This window comes from Musca domestica, unplaced genomic scaffold, assembly GCF_030504385.1.
Source record: "Musca domestica strain aabys unplaced genomic scaffold, Musca_domestica.polishedcontigs.V.1.1 79, whole genome shotgun sequence".
Classification (NCBI taxonomy): domain Eukaryota; kingdom Metazoa; phylum Arthropoda; class Insecta; order Diptera; family Muscidae; genus Musca; species Musca domestica.
In genome coordinates, this window is record NW_026712406.1 from 2,061,268 (window position 1) to 2,081,290 (window position 20,023).

General features: G+C 35.4%; 1 protein-coding gene across 2 annotated transcripts in view; it reads right to left on the reverse strand.

The window, feature by feature from the left end:
- Positions 1 to 20,023, reverse strand: part of LOC131806526 (elongation of very long chain fatty acids protein AAEL008004-like) — a 66,374-nt gene that overhangs the window by 36,200 nt on the left and 10,151 nt on the right. The window contains exon 1 of one of the 2 annotated variants that reach the window (XM_059130661.1): positions 6,307 to 7,215. The exons of the other annotated variant lie outside the window; for it this stretch is intronic. The gene's annotated coding sequence lies outside the window, so the exon portion shown is untranslated. Of the gene's footprint in view, positions 1 to 6,306; positions 7,216 to 20,023 lie in introns of those variants that run through there. 2 annotated transcript variants of the gene reach the window in all.

Sequence of the window (20,023 nt, forward strand, 5' to 3'; positions counted from 1 at the left end):
TATATATGTTTTCAAAATTAAATAAAATTTCAAAAATTTCTACTTGAATTCACTCGATTTTTTTAAATATTTCAGTACTAATTCGTAATATTTATTCCCGAACACTAAAAAGAAAAATTGAATTTTTATACCCTACTCCACATAGTGGTAAGGGTGTTATGTGTTTGTGTATCTGTTTGTAACATGGAGAAGTAGACCATTATAGACCATAGAATAACTTTCTGAGTCGATTTATGCATGTCAGTCCGTCCGCCATTCTGTCTATGTATTTTTGTGAACAAAATGCAGGTCGCATTTATTATCCGATTGGGATGAAAATTTCCAAACGATATTTGTTTGACCCAAAGACGCGACGAACCCTACTAAAATTGGTGAGAATCGGTTCAAATTTAGATATAGTTCCCAAATATGCAGGGTGAGATAAAAAACTGCAACAAAGTCAAATTTTTACATTTTTTTTAGATTTACTGAATGAAAGAAAAAAATGTCGAAAATAGCATCAAATTTTAATGGCTACCTTTGGCACGAATTGTGGCCCAGTCCCAGCGAAGCGCTTGCTTGAGGTGATCGACACTTTGTATTTTTTAGTACCAACAATAGTCCAACGGAATGGTATCCGGAGATTTTGGTGGTCATTGTGCACTGGAAATGAAGCGAGGAACCTCATTTTGTAACCATTCTTGGGTGGCGAGTGCTGAGTGCGATGGTACTGAGTCCTGTTGGAATGTCCATGGTCTGCGTCCAAAATGTTTGCGTGCCCAAGTCTTTAATACACCCTACAGAATATTTTCGCTATAATATTCGGCATTTTTTCTGATGCCACGGTCTATTAATACGAGTGGAGAGCGACCACCGGCTGTTATGGCGGGCCACAACGTCACCATGGCCGGCGCTTGAGTTCTGGTGGCCAACCGAAGGTGCAAGTTAACACTTTTTTTTTTTTTTGGTTTACAAACTGCTGGACAACGAATGTTTTCTCATCGGAGAAAACCGGCAGTTCGGCCAAGCGAAGCAACTCTTTAGCTTTTTTGAGTCTATTTTCTTTCTGTTGCGGTTTAAGTTCGTGCACTTTTTGGAATTTCAATGGCTTTACCCCGAGTCCATTGTTCAATATTTGCCGAATGGAATATTGCGATATGTTCAGCTCACGGTCATTTTTCGGCCACTGCGAAGCGGGTTTCGATCAAGTCGCTTCTTTACTCTTCGAAAAATTTCAACTGATGTTGCCGTCCACTTCCTTGACTTCGGGCTACGCTATCAGTATCACGGTAACGAGCGATGGTACGAGACACAAAAGATTTATTCACATTTAAATGCTGGAGTGCTCTAACGGTAGCCACTTGTGGTTTTCTAGCCAAATATAAAGAAATCATACTATCACGCTTGAATTCCATCATGAATAACTTTTTTTCTGGAAAATTCTTACCAAAATGCTTTTGAACGGCTGCAAACAATATAATGTGCTGTCACTGGGAAAATTTTAACAGGTGTCGGACGAGTGGCTTAGATATGACAACAGTCTGAAGTTGGTTGCAGTTCTTTCTTATCTTCAAACGATTTCGTTAATTGTGCACCAAATGGCCAATATTAGTCCGAATGACCTGCATTTTTGCACATCTGACCGAATTCAGTCTAGAAGCAAGTACATCAAATTTGGGGAAAATCGGTTCAGATGTAGCTATAGCTCCAATATATATGTTTCATCCGATTTGGTCTTTAAGTCCCTCACATTCGTAATATGCATCCGACAACAATATTTGGTACCAGGAAAATACCTTTGCCAAATTTTATTGAGATCGGCTAAGATTTGCATATAGCTCCCATAGAAACTTTATCCTTTTTCAGGTGCATTGTGCAAATAAAGGCTGATATCAGCTCAAATGAATACGAACGAAAAACATCAACTTTAGGTATGATCTCTCACTTCAAATAAATTCAAATTTTTTTGGAAAAGAGAAATTTAAATTGTTTTTTTTTTTTTTTTTTCGTTCGCATTTAGTTTCTTTCGACACAAACCATAATATCAATAAAATTGTTTTTTTTTTTTTTTTAATTAAAAAAATTCGATTAGTGTGCCGGAATATTAGAAATTAATATTGAAATATGTTGGAAAACCGAGTTTCTAATATGTTTTACTTTAGTTTTTATTTTTTTTATTTATTTATTTATTTATTTTTTTTTTTTTTTTTTTTTTTTTGAAAGGATAAGCTATTTTACACATTGCCTATCAGCTGTTATATATGTCAGATTACATTGATAAGATTACCTTAACATTTATAGCAAAATAATGGAATTAATAATTCAACTTCCATAAATAATCTATAAAAGATTAATTTTTTTACAAATTAAGAAGACGTACACGGAAGACGTGTAACTCACACGACACACGTCACCCAAAGAATTTTTCGTAATTCTTATTGTCCAATGAACGATTATTATTAATAAAATGTTACAAAATTCATATATTCTCTAAACAATATAAATCACTCTAAAGTTAAACAGATGGTGTCATTTCCAGTATTTATTTATGTTCCAAAATTAATTATTTCGAACCTTCTTGAAATTTGGCATGGCCAAATCAAATTATTTACTATTTATTTATTTGCATATTATTTGGACACTCTTTAGTTTTAACAATGCAAATTGTTAAAAAAATTTGATAAAATCGAAATAAATTATCCCCCAACAAATTTAAATACAACGACGACTAAATGTTAACTTGCACAAAAAATTAAAGCTGTATTTTCGGTAATTTTTTAATTAATTAATTTAATTCAACATTCTGGTAATACGCAAAATCTGCAAATCTCTTCTTGATTGCGCAATACATTTAACTGTGCAGCGCTTTTTAATTCTTATGGGTCGAGGACTTTTTGCCGGCTAATAGAATAATAATTTTTTTTAAGAAAAATCGAATGTCAATCTCTTTAATTCGGAAAATACAAGTTCTAAAGTGGGTACTGTTCTGGTACCTCTCCACAAAAGGTCAAAATCAGATCAAAGGAAATAATTTATCCCACAGACAGAGAAGGGATCATTCAAATTTGTTTAAACTTTGCAAATCCCAATATTTTTATCAATGCAAGGCCAGATCGAAAACTGACGATATCGGCCCACTCCATTAAGTACCTCAAAAGGGTCAAAATGTTAATAACAAAACCAAAATTCGAAACAAACGTCCAAATTTCACATTTTCAATTTCACACATCTCAATATTTCTACGACAACAAGATATGGTGTGAAGATGGTGGACATCGATCCACTCCTTGTGGTACCTTCCCCACAGAGAATCACAATTTTAAATATTTATCTCTCATAGCTTGCGAAACAAGTAAGCGATTCTATTAAAACTTGATATATCAAAATATTTGTCTCAACCAGAGATCTGGTGTAAATATCAGATTTATCTGCCCGCTCTTTCTGGTATATCCCTCACAAAAAGTTAAGATTTTGAGTTATAATTATTGGCATAGAATTGAAAATAAATGTTAGATTTTCTTTACGTTTTGCACTTTCCAATATTTTATCAATAATAGATTAGGTGGAACACTTCAGCCCACTATATATGGTACCTAGAGTACATTTCAACATTTTCCAAAAATTATCACACTTATTGCAAAAAAATGCAAGTAGTAAGTTCTGCCGGGTCAACATGATATATACAAAGGCAAAATGAGGACCTATTTCGAAATTTTTTCTATAAGGAAGTTAGATATAAGGAAGTTAGATACCCATTAAAAACTTCAAATGCAAAATTTCAGACAATTGCTTTGAAAAAATTGAGGAAAGTCATCAGAATACCGAAAATATGGAGTACCTTTATATGGGAGATAATACCACGATGTGGACCTAATATTAACAGTTTTTTTTTCAAAAGTGGCTAGTAACCCGTAACAATAAATAGCAAATTCCAGACAATTCCGTTTAAAAATGTGCCGAAAGTCGTCAAAATGTTTAAAATGAGGGGGTACTGTTTTATACGAAAAAGTTGTCCGATTTAACCCATCTTCGAACTTGATCAGACCCATAACGCATGTGTACCAAATTTCAACAGTCTATAACAATTCCTACGAATATAGCCTTATTACAAGAGAAGGAGGGGCATGGCTAAATCTGATTAGAAGAAACAAGTAAATAAGAACCTAAGTTCGCCCGGGAAGAGCTTTTAATACCTCCCCCATTTGGAAGCGACATGAAAAATTTAAAAAAAAATCGCCGCAAAATTCCGCCCCAAAAGAAAACCGATATGGGGCCCATACGAGGACGTGGAACTGCATATGCAATTTTTTGTCACAGGCTGTAGTATCCACTACGAACGTTAAATACGAAATTCGAAACAATTCCGGTAAATAATGTCTCCAGACCTGACCGAACATCGGGACGTATCTTTATATGGGGGCCATACTAAGACGTGGACCTGCATGAACAATTTTGTTATCATTGGTTGTAGTACCGATTACGAACTTCAAATACCAAATTTGAAACAATTCCGCTGAAAAATGTCACTAAAATCATAAAAATACCGAATATCGGGAGGCATCTTTATATAGGGTCTATACGAAGGCTTGGACTTGAATACGCAATTTTTTGTCATTGGCTGTAGTACCTGAGCTTCAAATACAAAATTTCAAACAATAAAAAAATGTCGCTAAAATCATCAAAATACCGAATATCGCCAGGTACCGTTATATGGAGGCTACACGAAGTCAAGAACCTGCATAGGTAATTTTCTGTCTTAAGTTGAAGTATCTATAACGAACTTCAAATATGAAATTTGAATAATGTAGTTAAAATTATCAAAATACCGAATATCGGAAGGTATCGTCATAAGGAGACTATGCAAAAACGTGGACCTGCATACGCATTTTTTTGTCATTGGCTGTAGTACCTGAACTTCAAATACGAAATTTCAAACAATTCCGATAAAAATATCGCTAAAATCATCAAAATGCCGAATATCGGGAGGTTCCGTTATATGGGGCCTATACGAAGATGTAGACCTGCATACGAAATTTTTTTATCATAGTTTGTAGGGCCTATTAAAATCTTCCAATACGAAATTTGTAACCATTCCGGTGAAAAACGTCGCTAAAATTATCAACATTTCTCTTCCAGGGGATAAAGTAATGTAAAATGTATTTTCATGTAATTCCATTGAAAATTTTGGCTAAAATCATCAAAATGCCGAATATCGGGGGTCCGTTACATGGGGACTATACGAAGTAGTACCTATTAAGATCTTCCAATACGAAATTTGATACAATTCCGTTAAATAATGTCGCCAAATTCGTCCAAATACCAGGTTTTGAGGGGTACCGTTATATGGGGGCTATACGAAGACCTTGACCCAAATAAATATTTTTTTGTTATAGGTTGTAGTACCCATTAAGATCTTCCAATACGAAATTTGAAACAATTCCGGCAAATGACGTCGCTAAAACCATCAAAATACCGAATATCGGTAGATATCGTTATATGGGGGAAATACGAAGTATTTTTAGTACATTTTTTTTTCTATTGGAGGAACTAGATCGCCTTAGAATTTTACGCTTATCCAGAATATATATACTTTGCTAGGTCTGCCATTGGTATTTCGAGGACTTACAAACGGAATGACAATGTACCCTTTATAATATGGTGGAGGGTTTAAAAACGTTGATTTCTTTCTTTAGAAATTTTGGAAATTTTGAATTCCAAGTGAAATATTTTAAATTTCAAATCTATAGCGAATTACAATGTCATTTTTGAATTAGTAATTCAAAATTTTATTTAACTCATTTTTCTCAATTCCAGAATTCTGTCCAAAATTCGAATTCTATTGTTGAAATAAGATTTAAAATTTGAATAATATCAAATTTCAAATAAATTAAATTCCAAATTATAGTAATGGATATAACCCGACACTTTTTTGCAGTTGTTGTTGATTTCGATTTTGTTGTTGTTCAGTTCCAAGTGTTTTGTTTGTTTATTTTTTTAATGATAATTCAGTCGAGTCAATGTAATTTGTCATTTTTTCGGGAATATATTTTTTTGTTTTTATTTTGTATTGAAAACTTCCCCTTCAAAATGTGTACCCAAAAATAATACTGTCTGCATTTGTGAATGATTAATCATGGGTTCGGTGGTTCTTGCAACTTATCAGAAATGATTGGTTTGGTATTTTTCTTTTTCAGCAAAACAAATTCACAAAAAAAATGCGGAAAACGTTACGTTCGAATTTCTTTGCCGGTTAACAAAAAAAATGAAATACAATTTAGATAATACAACACTCACGAGTAAATGACGCATAATTAAAAAGACACTCACTTGGGAAGTTAGTTAAGCGATAGCAGAAGTAGAAACAGGTGACAGGCAGGCACTTCAGATTTCGCCAAAAATTATTATTAAAGTTGGCTGATAACAGCTAAAATCCACTCAAACAAACCGTAAAAAACAACAACAATTCCAATAGTAACTAATTGTTGGATCGCTGGCTTATCAATTATTTATTCCGTGGTCCCCAACTTTCAATGTCGCACTGCTAGGAGGTGGATGTATGGATTTCCGACTTGGATGGCGTTTATAAACAAAATGATTCACACTTGGAGTTTTCCTCGCTATGTATAGGGATCAAGTGACCGTACGAAGGCAGAGAATCGATTCTTATCGTATCGAACCGACGACGCCGAATAATTTCGAAAACCCGATTCTACTTTTTTTTTAATGACTGATCAGCACATCAAAGGTTATTCTACTCTCAATGTTCTGCCACGGGGGAGATTACACCAAAAGAGCGAGAGTCTAGTCTGGATAGAGTCCTCTTTACGTTGCGAGTGAGCGAGCGAGCGATCGAACGTGCTGTCCGCCGTCAGAGTTCAGTGCGTGTTTTGCGATTATACAATACCAGAAACGCAAGGTATTTCTCTTTCGATTCTTCTCCGTCTTCCACTTGGTTTTTTCTCCTTTCTTTCTTCTTATCTTTTCACTTAGTCACCGCCAGAGCGCGCCACTACTACTTCGAAGTTATTCAACTTTAATATCGTTTTTTTTTCGTTTCGTTTCTTTTTTTATTTCAACGTCAAATGTAAAATAATTTAATAAAAAAACAATAACAATAACAAATAATAATAGTAACGATAACACACAATGACAGCAAAAAAAAAGTCAATAGACGACGAACACAGTACTACTACTCCCGAATCTCCCGCCTCTCAGCGAAATTTTGAGCACAGCTACGAACCGTATACGTTAACGTTTAAAATGCAACTGACAACAAAATTTCATTTACAAAAACGTTAACCAACTAAACGCCATAACAAAATTCACATAGTCGGGACGCCAGCCAGCATGACAGCGGCACAGCCAGCGTCAACTCCACCATTCCATTAAAGCATTTCAAAAAAAATAAAAAACCTTCCCAAGATCGTCGTCGACAACGCTCATCGTCATTGTAAAGCTCTGTGATCAGGTGGTGCTGCTAGTCTGAATGACCAGCGGAATAGCCAGTCAGTCAACGCTTCCAACCAACGTCTACGACGACGACACATTATTATGGTAAATAACTTTCTTTGCTTATGTTTGCTTTGCTCCCCCCCCTCCCCCTCGCCTCTTTGGCCTTTGTTGACAACAACAACAGCGGGGAATGAAAAAATACCAAAAATTTGAATAAATTAATTTTCATAAAAAAATTAAAAAAGAAAAATGGAAGACCAAGAAGAATTAGAATAAATTTTTATTCATCGGCGAGAGGGGGGTGTGTGTGTGTGTGCGTACACATCGCGTTTTATCTTCCAAATTTCCAATTTGATTGGTGTGATAAGAATTACTGTCCGTCTGCCAATACCTGTTTATAATTTAATCATTTGAAATTTACATAGGAACCCCATTTCCCCCCCCCCCCCCCCCTCCCTCCTCCGCCACAAATCGTTAGAGAGTTAAAAGCGTTTGAATAAATTACACTTCCCATAGTTTTCTTCTTCTTCTTGTTCAAGCGAATAAAACAAGTTAAGAAGTTAATCGAAAAGAAAATATTTAAATCACATTAATCTGTAACAGGTTGTGAGTTAGAGTTACTTCCTCTTCAAAGCAGATAGAACTAGAAACATACTTTTCAATACTTTGTAGAAACTCAATAGACGTCAACGTGGGACATTTTCCAATATGGAGATTCAACATCAAATCACAAAACTGTCAACTCTATTGTAATATTTATACCCTCCACCATAGTATGGAGGGTATATTAAGTTTGTCATTCCGTTTGTAACACCTCGAAATATACATTTTAGACCCCACAAAGTATATATATTCTTGATCAGCATAAAATTCTATGTCGATTTCTCAATGTCCGTCCGTCTATCCGTCTGTGGGAATCACTCTAGCTTCCGAACGAAATGAAGTAGGTTGATAACATTTTACTCAAATATGTATTATGTCTGCAGGACTTTTGGTATTGAAAATGGGCCATGTAGGTCCACTTCTTCGTATAGCCCCCACATAATGGTACCTCCCGATATTTGGTATTCTGATGATTTTAGCGGCATTATTTACCGGAATTATTTCAAATTTCGCATTTGAAGTTCGTAATGGATACTACAGCCTATGACAAAAAATTGTCTGTATAGGTCCACGTTTTACAACTCCCATGGTTCCTCCCTATATTCAGAACTTGGATGATTTTAGCTACATTATAAACAATTTTTTTTTTCAAGTTTCGCATTTGAATATTGTAATAGCTTGTGACTAAAGTTGCCTATGCAGGTCCACGTCGTCGTACAGACCCTAATATACGGCTACAGTCGGTATTTTTAAGATTTTAACAGAATTTTTAAGGGATTTTATTTTTTTTGAAAATTGCCCAATTTGTACAAAATGGTGGAGGGTAATCAAAGATCGGCCCAGCCGAACTTACAGCTTTTTTACTTGTTTTTTAGTTGATAAGTTATTCATTTGGTTCTGGGCCGAATATGCCGTGGTTCCTTCCAATCTTGACTTATTGAAAACAACTTACTAAGTTTTCCATTTCGATGAACGACCGACGCCTGTGTGTCGTCATCCTCAGCCATATGGCTAGAGAGAGTATATATCATTTGATACGGCCAAAACGTAACTCATCGCAATAACGGTTTGAGACCCTAGGTCAATTTGGAACAAATCCGTTTCAGGACATTTGGAGTCGATCAAGTGATGTTCGTCCGTCCGTTTGTCTGGCTAGTGCGCACGATAATTCTCGAATGGAGTATCCGATTTGATCTAAACATGATGCATCGTAATATTATTATCAAACTTAGATCGAGTTCGGAGGTGGGCAATATCGGTCTACTCCTTCTGGTACATCTCCCACAAAAGATCGAAATTTTCAAGAAAAATATTTTGCACAGAATGAGAAAGGATAATCCAATTTTGCTTCAACTTTGCAAATCCTAATATTTGAATCAGTGCTAGGTCAGGTGCGAAAATGGACAATATCCGTTCACTCTATCAAGTATCTCCCCAACAAGGGTTCAAAATTTTAAATAATCATAACTCATATAAAATGTGATGCAAGAGTCCAATTGTCTTCAAATTACAAACATCACAACATTTTTATTAACCCAAGCTATGGTGTGAAGATGGTATATATATGTGCACTCCTTCTGGTACCTCCCCCCAAAGGGCAAAAATTTTGAATATTCATGAAACTCAAAAAACGCGAAATTAACATTCGATTTCATTCAGACTTAGTACGTCTCAATATTTTCATCAACACAAGATCTCTTATAAAGATGGTACAGATTCGATCATTCCTTCTGGTACCTCCCCCACAAAGGATCAAAGTTTTGAGTAACCAAAACGATCATAAAATCCGTAATATGCATCCGATTCTCTTCAAATTACACACATCTCAATATTTTTATTAAGCCAAGGTCTGATGTGAAGATGAAATATATCGGTCCTCTCCTTCTGGTACCTCCCCCACAATGGGTCAAAATTTTGAATAACCAAAACGCTCATAAAATCGGAAATAATCATCCGGTTCTCTTCAAAATCTTCTCTTCTCACATGGCATTATTTTTGCTAACGCAAGATCTGCTGTGAAGATGGGATATATCGGTCAACTCCTTCTGGGGCCTTCCCCACAAAGGGTCAAAATTTTTAATATCCAAGAAGCTCCTAAAACGCGAAATTAACATCCGATTCCATTCAGACTTGGCACATCTCAATATATTTTATAGATAGATCTGTTATAAAGATGGTAGAGATCGGACCATTTCTTCTGGTACCTCCCCCACAAAGGGTTCAAAATTTTGAAAAACAAAAAGCTTAAAGAAAGCGGAATAGGCATCCAGCTCTCTTCAAATTTCACACACACAAACATTTTTGCAAACACAAGATCTGTTGTGAAGATGATACACATCTGCCAACCCCTTCGGGTACCTCACCCTAAAGGTTCACAATTTTCTATACTTTTATCTGTCATAACTTGCGAAACAAATCAGCGATTCTTTACAACCTGCTATATCCAAATATTTCTCTTTTAACCAGAAACATAAGACGAATAAGGAATTTATGATTTCACATAAAATTGGATATAAATATTCGATTTTCTTGTCCATATAAATATTTATATATGTATTAAAGTACAAAAATGGAATAGTTAGGTCTACTATATATCGGGTAACTCACGTACATGTACATTCAATCAATACCAAATTTGGTACTATTTAAAACATTTCGTACAATTATGTTACACTTTTCCAAAACGGCCTCCTTATCTCAATTCCAGATACCAACAGACGCTTCGATATAAAATTTCAGGATTCCTGCCCTATCCCTTCACCCAATATCAAATTTAGTACCATTTAGTACTTTTCGTATAAATATCTCCTCCATATCTCAAACATAGATATCAACATTTATTACAGGTCGCACCCTTAGAATACAATACCTCTATAAATCAAACTTACCCTGATGCTTATACCAAATTTCAAGTTTTGAGCTCTATCAGTTCACATAATACCGAACTGTGCCATTTTAGAAATTCAGTACCATTTTCATAATTTTCGTAACCTTTAAGTTCGAATTTTCATAAACTCTTTGGTATATCTATCCTGCACTTCATCAGCGATTCCCATTCAAAATTTCAGAGGTCTAGTTTGTCCAATACATTCCCTTTATCAGTTTTTAGTTCTTTTTTTTTTCCCTTTTAGTACGACTTGCTATAATCCCAGATTAATCACACGCCTAAGGTCCAAGACTGACCCACGTGCAAAATTTCAATATTCTAGCTTTCACCGTTTCGTCTGAGCATTGATTCGCGCTCAGCAGATTGTTTTTAACAATCAATCAAAACATCATCCTGCGTAACAATCATGTTTTGATGTTGTTGTGGACTGGTGATGAAAGATCAAGAGGGGAACACATGAAAATATAAGTTGGTAGAGATTTACGATATAGCTTAGAGTTGAGAAATAGCGTTATGGCAAACTAACAAAAAGAGCGCTCGGCAAGAGTAGAATCAGCGAATTTTACTCCCACTCGAAGACGAGCGAACCATACTCCCTCCTTTTTGAGTGATATAGACATATAGAGTATACACAATTGCTTTTGTTGCCCGCAGTAGTACAGGTGCTCGATTCTAGCTCTTCTCGAAACAAATATATAATTTTCCAATATTTCCCAATAAAATCCCGAATTGTGTTTAATTTGGTAAAAGTTTTGAAATCGTTTATACCAATTTCTTTTACGTGCCACACTCGGAATGGAATTTTTCAGATTTTAAGAATTTCCTATTTTACTATTTCCACCATTCACAAAAGTGCAAAAACATAAACATTTTTCTAGCATGTTCTATATCACCTCCTTTCCTTTATCTTCAACTATAATTTCCAACACAGCTGTGATCTTTCAATCACATAATATTTGAGTTTTTAATATTGCCATTGGTGTGGATTTCTTTCCTCGATTGTATTCAAACAAATCTGATGTAACGCATGGAAATGTTATATTTTTGCGCGCTCTCTCTCTCACACTCACTCACTCATATACTCTCCGTCAAAGATATTCATCGAGTAACAACATCTGCTGCACCAATCTGTCAGTCAAATCAGCCAACCAACCATCCGACACATTATTAACGGTTTTTATTTATTACAACCAACCAAGTTTTCAACTTTGAATCGATTGCCATAATTGATGGGGCGAAAGAGAGACATCAACGAAGAGATGACAATTGAGACGACTGACTACGGGGAGATGATGCTCAAGCTCGATAATGGACCAAGCCAGGCCAGACTTAACGGAACGTTATAAAAAAGCATAAGAGATTATGCTGCTACAAAACGACTTTCGCTTTCATTGAATCGTTTGGGGTTTTTTGCGCTGACCAATTTTGCCTTTGGCTTACAAACGTATTCTCTGCCACCAAGCGTGTTAAGAAAGAAGCCGCAACGTTACGGCTGAGCAAATTGATTGCGGCAGCATTACGTTTTGCGGCTATCTGGTTCGCTGGTTGGCTGGCTGGATGACTTACCGGCCGGTCGATCGATCTGCCCACTAGTCAGCCAGCCAAGCCACATAATGTAGTTTACCCGAACATTCCATGGATTTCTGAATGAACAGACAACAAAACGCCATAACTTCTGAGATGTGTAAGTCAGTAAGTCAGTCAGGCAGGCCAAAAGAAAGAAGGCAGAAACGAGTCGAAATACAGATGTATGTATGTCTCGAACATAAGACGGAAGATTTAACAGCAATTTTAGCACTCATCTGTTCGTTGTACTTACATACTGACCAACCAGCTCGCCGATCGCACAATGGGCTAGGCCCAATTGTAACAACAAACCCAACCCTGAGTCATTAAATAAAGCAATAACATATTTTTTTGAATCTTCATGTGAAGGTCAAATTTTGGAAGGTTGATTGGTAATGTTTTTCGTACCACAATAATGAAGGTTGAATTTGTTTACAATTTTGGGAATGGGGCATCCTTCTTCTTCTTCTTCTTTATCATTTGATACGTGACATCAAACCAAAGGTCATTCATAAATAAATGAGAGGTATGTGATATGGGTTATTTTTAATGTCAATTCAAAATTTTATTGCGGCGTTATGTGAAGGCGTGATCTTTCCTATCTGTTTTCAAATATCTATACCGTCCGTGTCCGTTTTGTGTTTGAAAATGTGTCAATGACAACAAAATCCCAGCATCTGTTCAACGGTATAACATTTGAAAACATTTTCAATTCGAATTTCGGGAACTTTCTCGGATAATATAAAAAGCCCGAGTTACTCAAATCTATAAATATGTACTATACATTACTAAATGGGACTAAATTTGGTATTTGGCGAGGGGATAGAGCTTGAATCCTGATTTGATATGGATGTTACTGTTAGTGTCTGTGGTTGAGACAAAGATCTGGTTTTGGATATGCGTTCTATAATTGTACTAAATGGTACCAAAATAGTTAATGGGGGGAAATTACAGAGCTGAATTCCTGAAATTTGATATTAAGGTCACTGTTGGATTCTGGGATTTAGATATGGAGATGGTTTACAAAATGTGCCCTATATTTGCACGAAAAGTGCTAAATAGTACTAAATTTGGTATTGGGTGAAGGAATTGAGCTGAAATTCCGAAATATGATATGGATGTCACTGTTGGTGTCTGTGGTTGACAAAGGAGAATGTTTTGTTATTGGGTGAAGGGATAGAGCGGGAATCCTAAAATAAATATCACTGTTGGTGAATGGTGGTTTTAGAAATTATGGTAAAATGTTCGAAAAGTACTAATTTTAAATCACTGTTGACGTCTAGGATTGAAAGACGTAGATTGTTTTGGGCCATAATACCGCAGAGCAACATTCGGGCGTCATGCAACCGTTTCATTGGCTGTTTGAAGGCCATATTCTAAGGCCTTATACTAAAATTTGATGATATTTCCGATATTTTTTGCTTTCATTTAATAAAATTTTAAAAGAGTGAAAATTATGTCGATTGACTTTGTTGCAGTTTCTAATCTTACCCTGTATGTATTGAACATTGTGACCCTTTGAGGTGGAGGTACCAGAAGGTGTGGATCGATATCTATCATCTTCACAACAGATGTTATCTTGGAAGAAATATTAGGATATGTGAAATTTAAAGAGTAAGAGGTACCAGAAGGAGTGGGCCGATATATTCCATCTTCACCCCTGACCTTGTGTAGTTAGGAGTGTTGACATGTCTCAAGTTTAAAAATATTCGGATGCTTAGAAGTGGTCAGATATATACCATCTTCACACCAGATCTTGAGTTAGTAGAAATATTGAGATGTGCAAAATTTACAGATTTATCGTGAGAGTTGAGAGACTGTCAAAAAAGACAATATCTGAAAACAACATTATCGATGCCTTTATCGATGATCTAAAGATGACCCTTTTAAACGACCCAAAAGGAAGTCTTATTAGTCGTAAGACTTTTTTTGCGTCCTGAAATGCTCTGCGGTATTTTGGCCCATTCCCGGTGAAGCGCTTGCTTGAGGTGATCGACACTTTGGTATTTTTTAGTGCCAACCTGGCCTAAACAGAGATCGCCCAAAGAACATATTTGTAGATCAACGAAAGTATTGTAAATGACATCTGTTTTTAGTAATTTTTCGTTAATGTAAAAAATTTTGATATTAGTTTGCAACAACCGTTCTCATTATGCCGTCTTTGTTGTTCTTTATCACCCACTCGTAATTAATTCGTTTGTGTGTGTGTGAGGGATGGTCAAGGTTTCCATTCCATTGGAATATAATAGAATAGCCGTCATTATTATTCCAGAAACTTCCATGTATAGGTGAGGAACTATAAATACGAGTGAGTCGCTGCCAGTCAGTCCCAAAGGATATCTTTTGTTCCCTTTTTTGTTCATTTGTGTATGTGTGCATGAACTTTGACAATCGGACGTAATTGTCATTTCATTGGAGTATTTTAGAATAATCGGGATTATTATTTTCGAAATCTCATAAATACGAGTGAGTAGCAGCCAGCCAGCCTCTAAGGACATCTTTGTATTGTAACCAAAGTAAATCATAAATTTAAGTACACAGTTGGAATATTATATAATAACCTGGATAATTAATCCAGAAACTTCAATGAATACAAGTGAGTAGGATCCAGCCAGTCAGCTCACTTGTGAATCAGATCGCGAACTCTGAGTAAAGAATGAAAAGTTGTTTTGTAGAATTTTGGACAATGCTGAATTAAGTAATGCCGGCAATCTAAAAAGGAACCTTTGTTTTATTCGGTCCAAATCGCGTTGAGTAATAAACAAGTTAAAAAGCAGTAAGTTCGGCCGGGCCGAACTTTTAATACCCTCCACCATTTGCAACGAATTTGGAAATTTTCAAAAAATAAAATCCTTAAAAAATTCTGTTAAAATTTTAAAAATACCGAATATAGCCGTTATATTGGGGTCTATACGACGTGGACATACATATGCATTGTTTGTCATAAGCCATTACCATATTCAAATTCGAAACTGGACCCGCACCGACAATTTTCTGTCACAGACTGTAGTTCCCATAACGAACTTCAAATACCAAATTTTAAACAGTTCCGGTTAATAATGTCGCTAAAATCATCAAAATACCGAACATAGCGAGGTGCCGTTATATGGGGGCTATACGAAGACGTGGACCTGCACAGACAATTTTCAGTCTTAGGGTGTAGTATCCATTTGGAACTTCAAATACCAAATTTGAGACAATTCCTGTGAATAACGTAGCTAAAATCATCAAAATACCGAATATAGGGAGGTACCGTTATATTGGGGCTATACGAAGACGTGAACCTGCAAAGACAATTTTCTGTCTTAGGGTGTAGTATCCATTTGGAACTTCAAATACCAGATTTGAAACAATTCCGGTGAATAACGTCGCTAAAATCATCAAAATACCGAATATAGGGGGGTTACCGTTATATGGTAGCTATATGAAAACGTGGACCTACATGGCCCATTTACGAACTTAACCTGCCTACTGGAAAAATAAACATGTGTGCAAAATTTTAGCCATCTATCTTAATTCATTCGAAAGATAGCGTGATTACAACAGACAGACAGACGGACAGACAGACAGACAGACGGACATCGCTAAATCGACTTAGAATTTTACGCTGATCAAGAATATATATACTTTGTTGGGTCTGACATGAGTATTTCGAGGAGTTACAAACGGAATGACAAAGTTAATATACCCTCCATAGTATGGTGGAGGGTATAAAAAGTAGCCATACGGAGTTAAGTTGAACCCGAAGTGCGTAAAAGTATGGAATGAACTTATTGATGACAGAGAGGACATCGTATGGTCGACCTTTTCGGAAGACGCCGTATATAGTGTTTTTAAAAGACGATAAAGAAGTCTAGAAGTTGTACCTCATAAGCGACCCTCAATAGATTCTTCACATATGCAAATTATGGTTTGTTTGTACATGACCAGGTAAGAAATTATAGTAGACATCAGTCGAGGCTATATAGACTATCTCAAGGGAATTATGATTGGAGAAAATAATGTATTTCTTCAAGATAACCAAAAGAGGATTATTTAAATCGTACCAACGGATTATTTATAATTGTCTGGAGTAGTCTTTCAAGCCTAATAGAATGGGATTTTTAGAAACAATACGGTACGACGACAAGGACAAGGACAATTTGATACAAAAATAGAATATAGAATATTTGGACTTATTTGAGCATTTAACGAAGACCAGAATGCTATGAATGAGGGAAATTCAGTTTTTAAACACCTTCTTGCGGAAGACTTTACAAATGTCAAACATCGTCTCAAATACAAGGATTTTTTGATCATTTGGGATTTTCAGAATCGACATGAAGTCCGTCTTCCGCAAAAAAAAGTAAAACCTATTCATTATCAGTTCTTGGCCCATAGTGCAAAATCAAAATTTGTCGGTTTTGTTTGTTGTTGTTGCCGCCATCAATGGTGTATCCAATACCTAATTGTGGTTAGATGAGAGGGAAAAGAAAACAAAAAAAGGCAAAAGAAAGATAGATGGAATGAAAGAAAAAAATCACATAATATTGCGAACACTTTTTTTGAACTCGGGTCCAAAGTCTAAAATCTGAAACTTTATGTTATTGCAAATACAAAGATAGATTTTTGTCTTTGTTGTGGTTGTGTCGTCTGTGGGATAACAAACAATTTTGATGCTGAGAAAAAAAGTTGCGTGTTGCGTTTTTCGAGAGAGAAAAAAAACGACCGTTAATTCCAAATGTTTTATGTTGTATTTTGGTTTGTTGTTAATTTCCCATTTAGAGTTTGAAAATGTGTCCATTGAAAATCAAAAAAAAAATGAAGTTCAATAGAAAAGAGAGGAGTCATGTTGAGTGGAGCTTTAGTAAAATGATAAAAAAAAACTAAAATTGGGGAGATGTTTTATTTCGTTTCAGATATAATTGGGTTATTTATGGACAATTACCGGATGATAATTACCGGCCAACTTTACCCCCGTGTGTATTTTTCGTTTTCAATTTTCGGAGGGAGATTGTACAACTTGATTTATGTAACACGAATTAAAATATATTTCCCTGTAGTTTTAACTAGATTTGATTGATCAATGATAATCCATCTGCCTTTGTGTTATCTGTTTTTATAAAATAACTAACATGAATAACAAATATAATTTTAGGAGATAAAAATTGGAAACAAACAAATAATTAATATTTGAATAATTTAAATAATTATTGATTTAAATAATTAAAATATTATATCTAAATCTGGTTAAGTTACAATGGACTGTGTTCTATTAATTATTGTTTTATTCGAATGGCAATAAATTATACATAACAAATTAAATATTTGTGTTTCAAATATCTAAGGTGAATTTGAAAAAAAGTTTTTGTAAGAACCAGCTTGGCAATATCCAAAGACAGACGACGGAGAAATATAAAAAATATGGAGATTACCTAATGAATATTTATAGCGAGCAAGAAGAGAATCTTAACATATATATTTTTTAATTTTTAGAATACTAGACAAATAGACATCGTAAGGAGGTTCGAAACTCTTATTCAATTGACATAGACAAAATAAAGAATGCTTAATTTGTTTACGGGCAGGACTTAACCCAATCGAATTATAGCGATTTTTACTCTCTATTCGATTTTGAAATCTGTATAGACGTTTCAAAGCTAATTTTTATAGCCGATCAAAATTGAAGCCTTTAAGAACGACCTGAGAGAAGTATTTACAGACAACTTGAAAGTAGTTTTTTCTGGATGATTTGAAGGAAGTTATTTTAAATGTTCTAAGGAAGTTTGAAGGAATTTGAATTAGATAACATAATGGGAGTATTATTGGCCAACATAAGGGCTCTCAATGACCCTCGGATTCTTTGTATAGTACCATAATTAAGTCTATATATCACCAAGTGAAAGCCTGTATAGGAAACCAGAAGGAGTGTTTTTCACCACAGACACAAATGGAGGACTTCTAAAATAGATTAATAGAAGCTTTTCAAGAAGACCGGGCAGATGTCTATATAGACGACTACTTGAAGGGAGTCTTTATACATGAGCGGATTATGGTTTATTTGCAACATAAATAATATTTATTGACGGCCTGAAACGAGGACATATTTAGAGTTCTTATGGGCGTCCTGAAGAGATTCAAAATAGAATAATAGAAATAATAGAAGAAAATCTTTATAGTCGAAAAGAAACGTGTTTTTACAGGTGATCAAAAGGGAGGGTTTCCTAACGATATAACGTCTGTATGAACTTTCGGCAGGGAGTCTTAATATACGACATAAAATGTTTCTTTAAAAACTATAAGTGGACCACCATATCGTATAGGCCCCATATAACGACACACCACCCCCCCCCCCCCCCCATTTTTGGCATTTTGGTGATTTTAGCAACATCTTTCAATGGAATTGTCCGAAATTCTAGAAGAGGACCACGATATCGTATAGCACCCATATAACGAACCACCACCTCCCCATTTTTTGTATTTTGATGATTTTAGCCACATCTTTCAATGGAATTGTCCGAAATTCTACACAAGAAGTTTTTTGTGAGTACATTACCCCCTGAAAGACAATTATCTATATAATTCTACGATATCGTACAGCCCCCAAATAACGGTACCTCCCAATATTCGGTATTTCGTTGATTTTTTCAATGAAATTGTCTGAAAATCCGCACAAGGAGTTCCTTCTGAGTACTTTATAACCTGAAAGAGAATTGTCTATATAGGTCCACGATATCGGCATATTGACGATTTTTGCGACATTACTCACCGGAATTATTTCAAATTTCGTATTTGAAGTTCGTAATGCGTACTATAGCCGTATGCAGATCAATGTCTTCGTATAGCCCCTATACAACAGTACTTCCCGATAGTCAGTCTTTTAGATTTTAGAGATGTTATAGACTGGAATTGTTTCAAATTTCGTATTTAAAGCTCGTAATGTGCCCTTCGAATCTATGCCAGAAAATTATCTATTGCCTGATTGTATGGCCCCCATATAACTACACCTCCCGATATTTGGTGTTTTAAACATTTTTGGGACTTAATTCACCGGAATTGTTTCAAATTTCGTATTTGAAGCTGGTAATGGGTACTACAGCCTATGACAAAAAATTGTGTATCAGGTCCACGTCTTCGTATAGCCTCCACATAACGATACTTTCCGATATTCGGTATTAAGAGATATTACTGAGTGGAATTCTTTCAAATTTCGTATACAAAGTACCACAGCATATGGAAAAAACTGAGTATGTCCTCGTCTTCATATAACCACACCTCCCGATATTCGGTATTTTGACGATTTTAGCGACATTATTGAACGAAATTGCTTCAAATTTCGTATTTGAAGCTTGTAATGGGTACTTCAATCTATGCCAGAAAAATGTCTTTGGCGGTTCAAGCCATCGTATGGTCCCCATATAACGATACCTCCCGATTTTCGGTATTTTGATGATTTGGAGACTATAATTGTTGACTATAATTGTTTCAAACTTCGTATTTAAAGCTCGTAATGGGTGCTTCAATCTAGGCCAGAAAATTGTCTTTGTAGGTCCACGT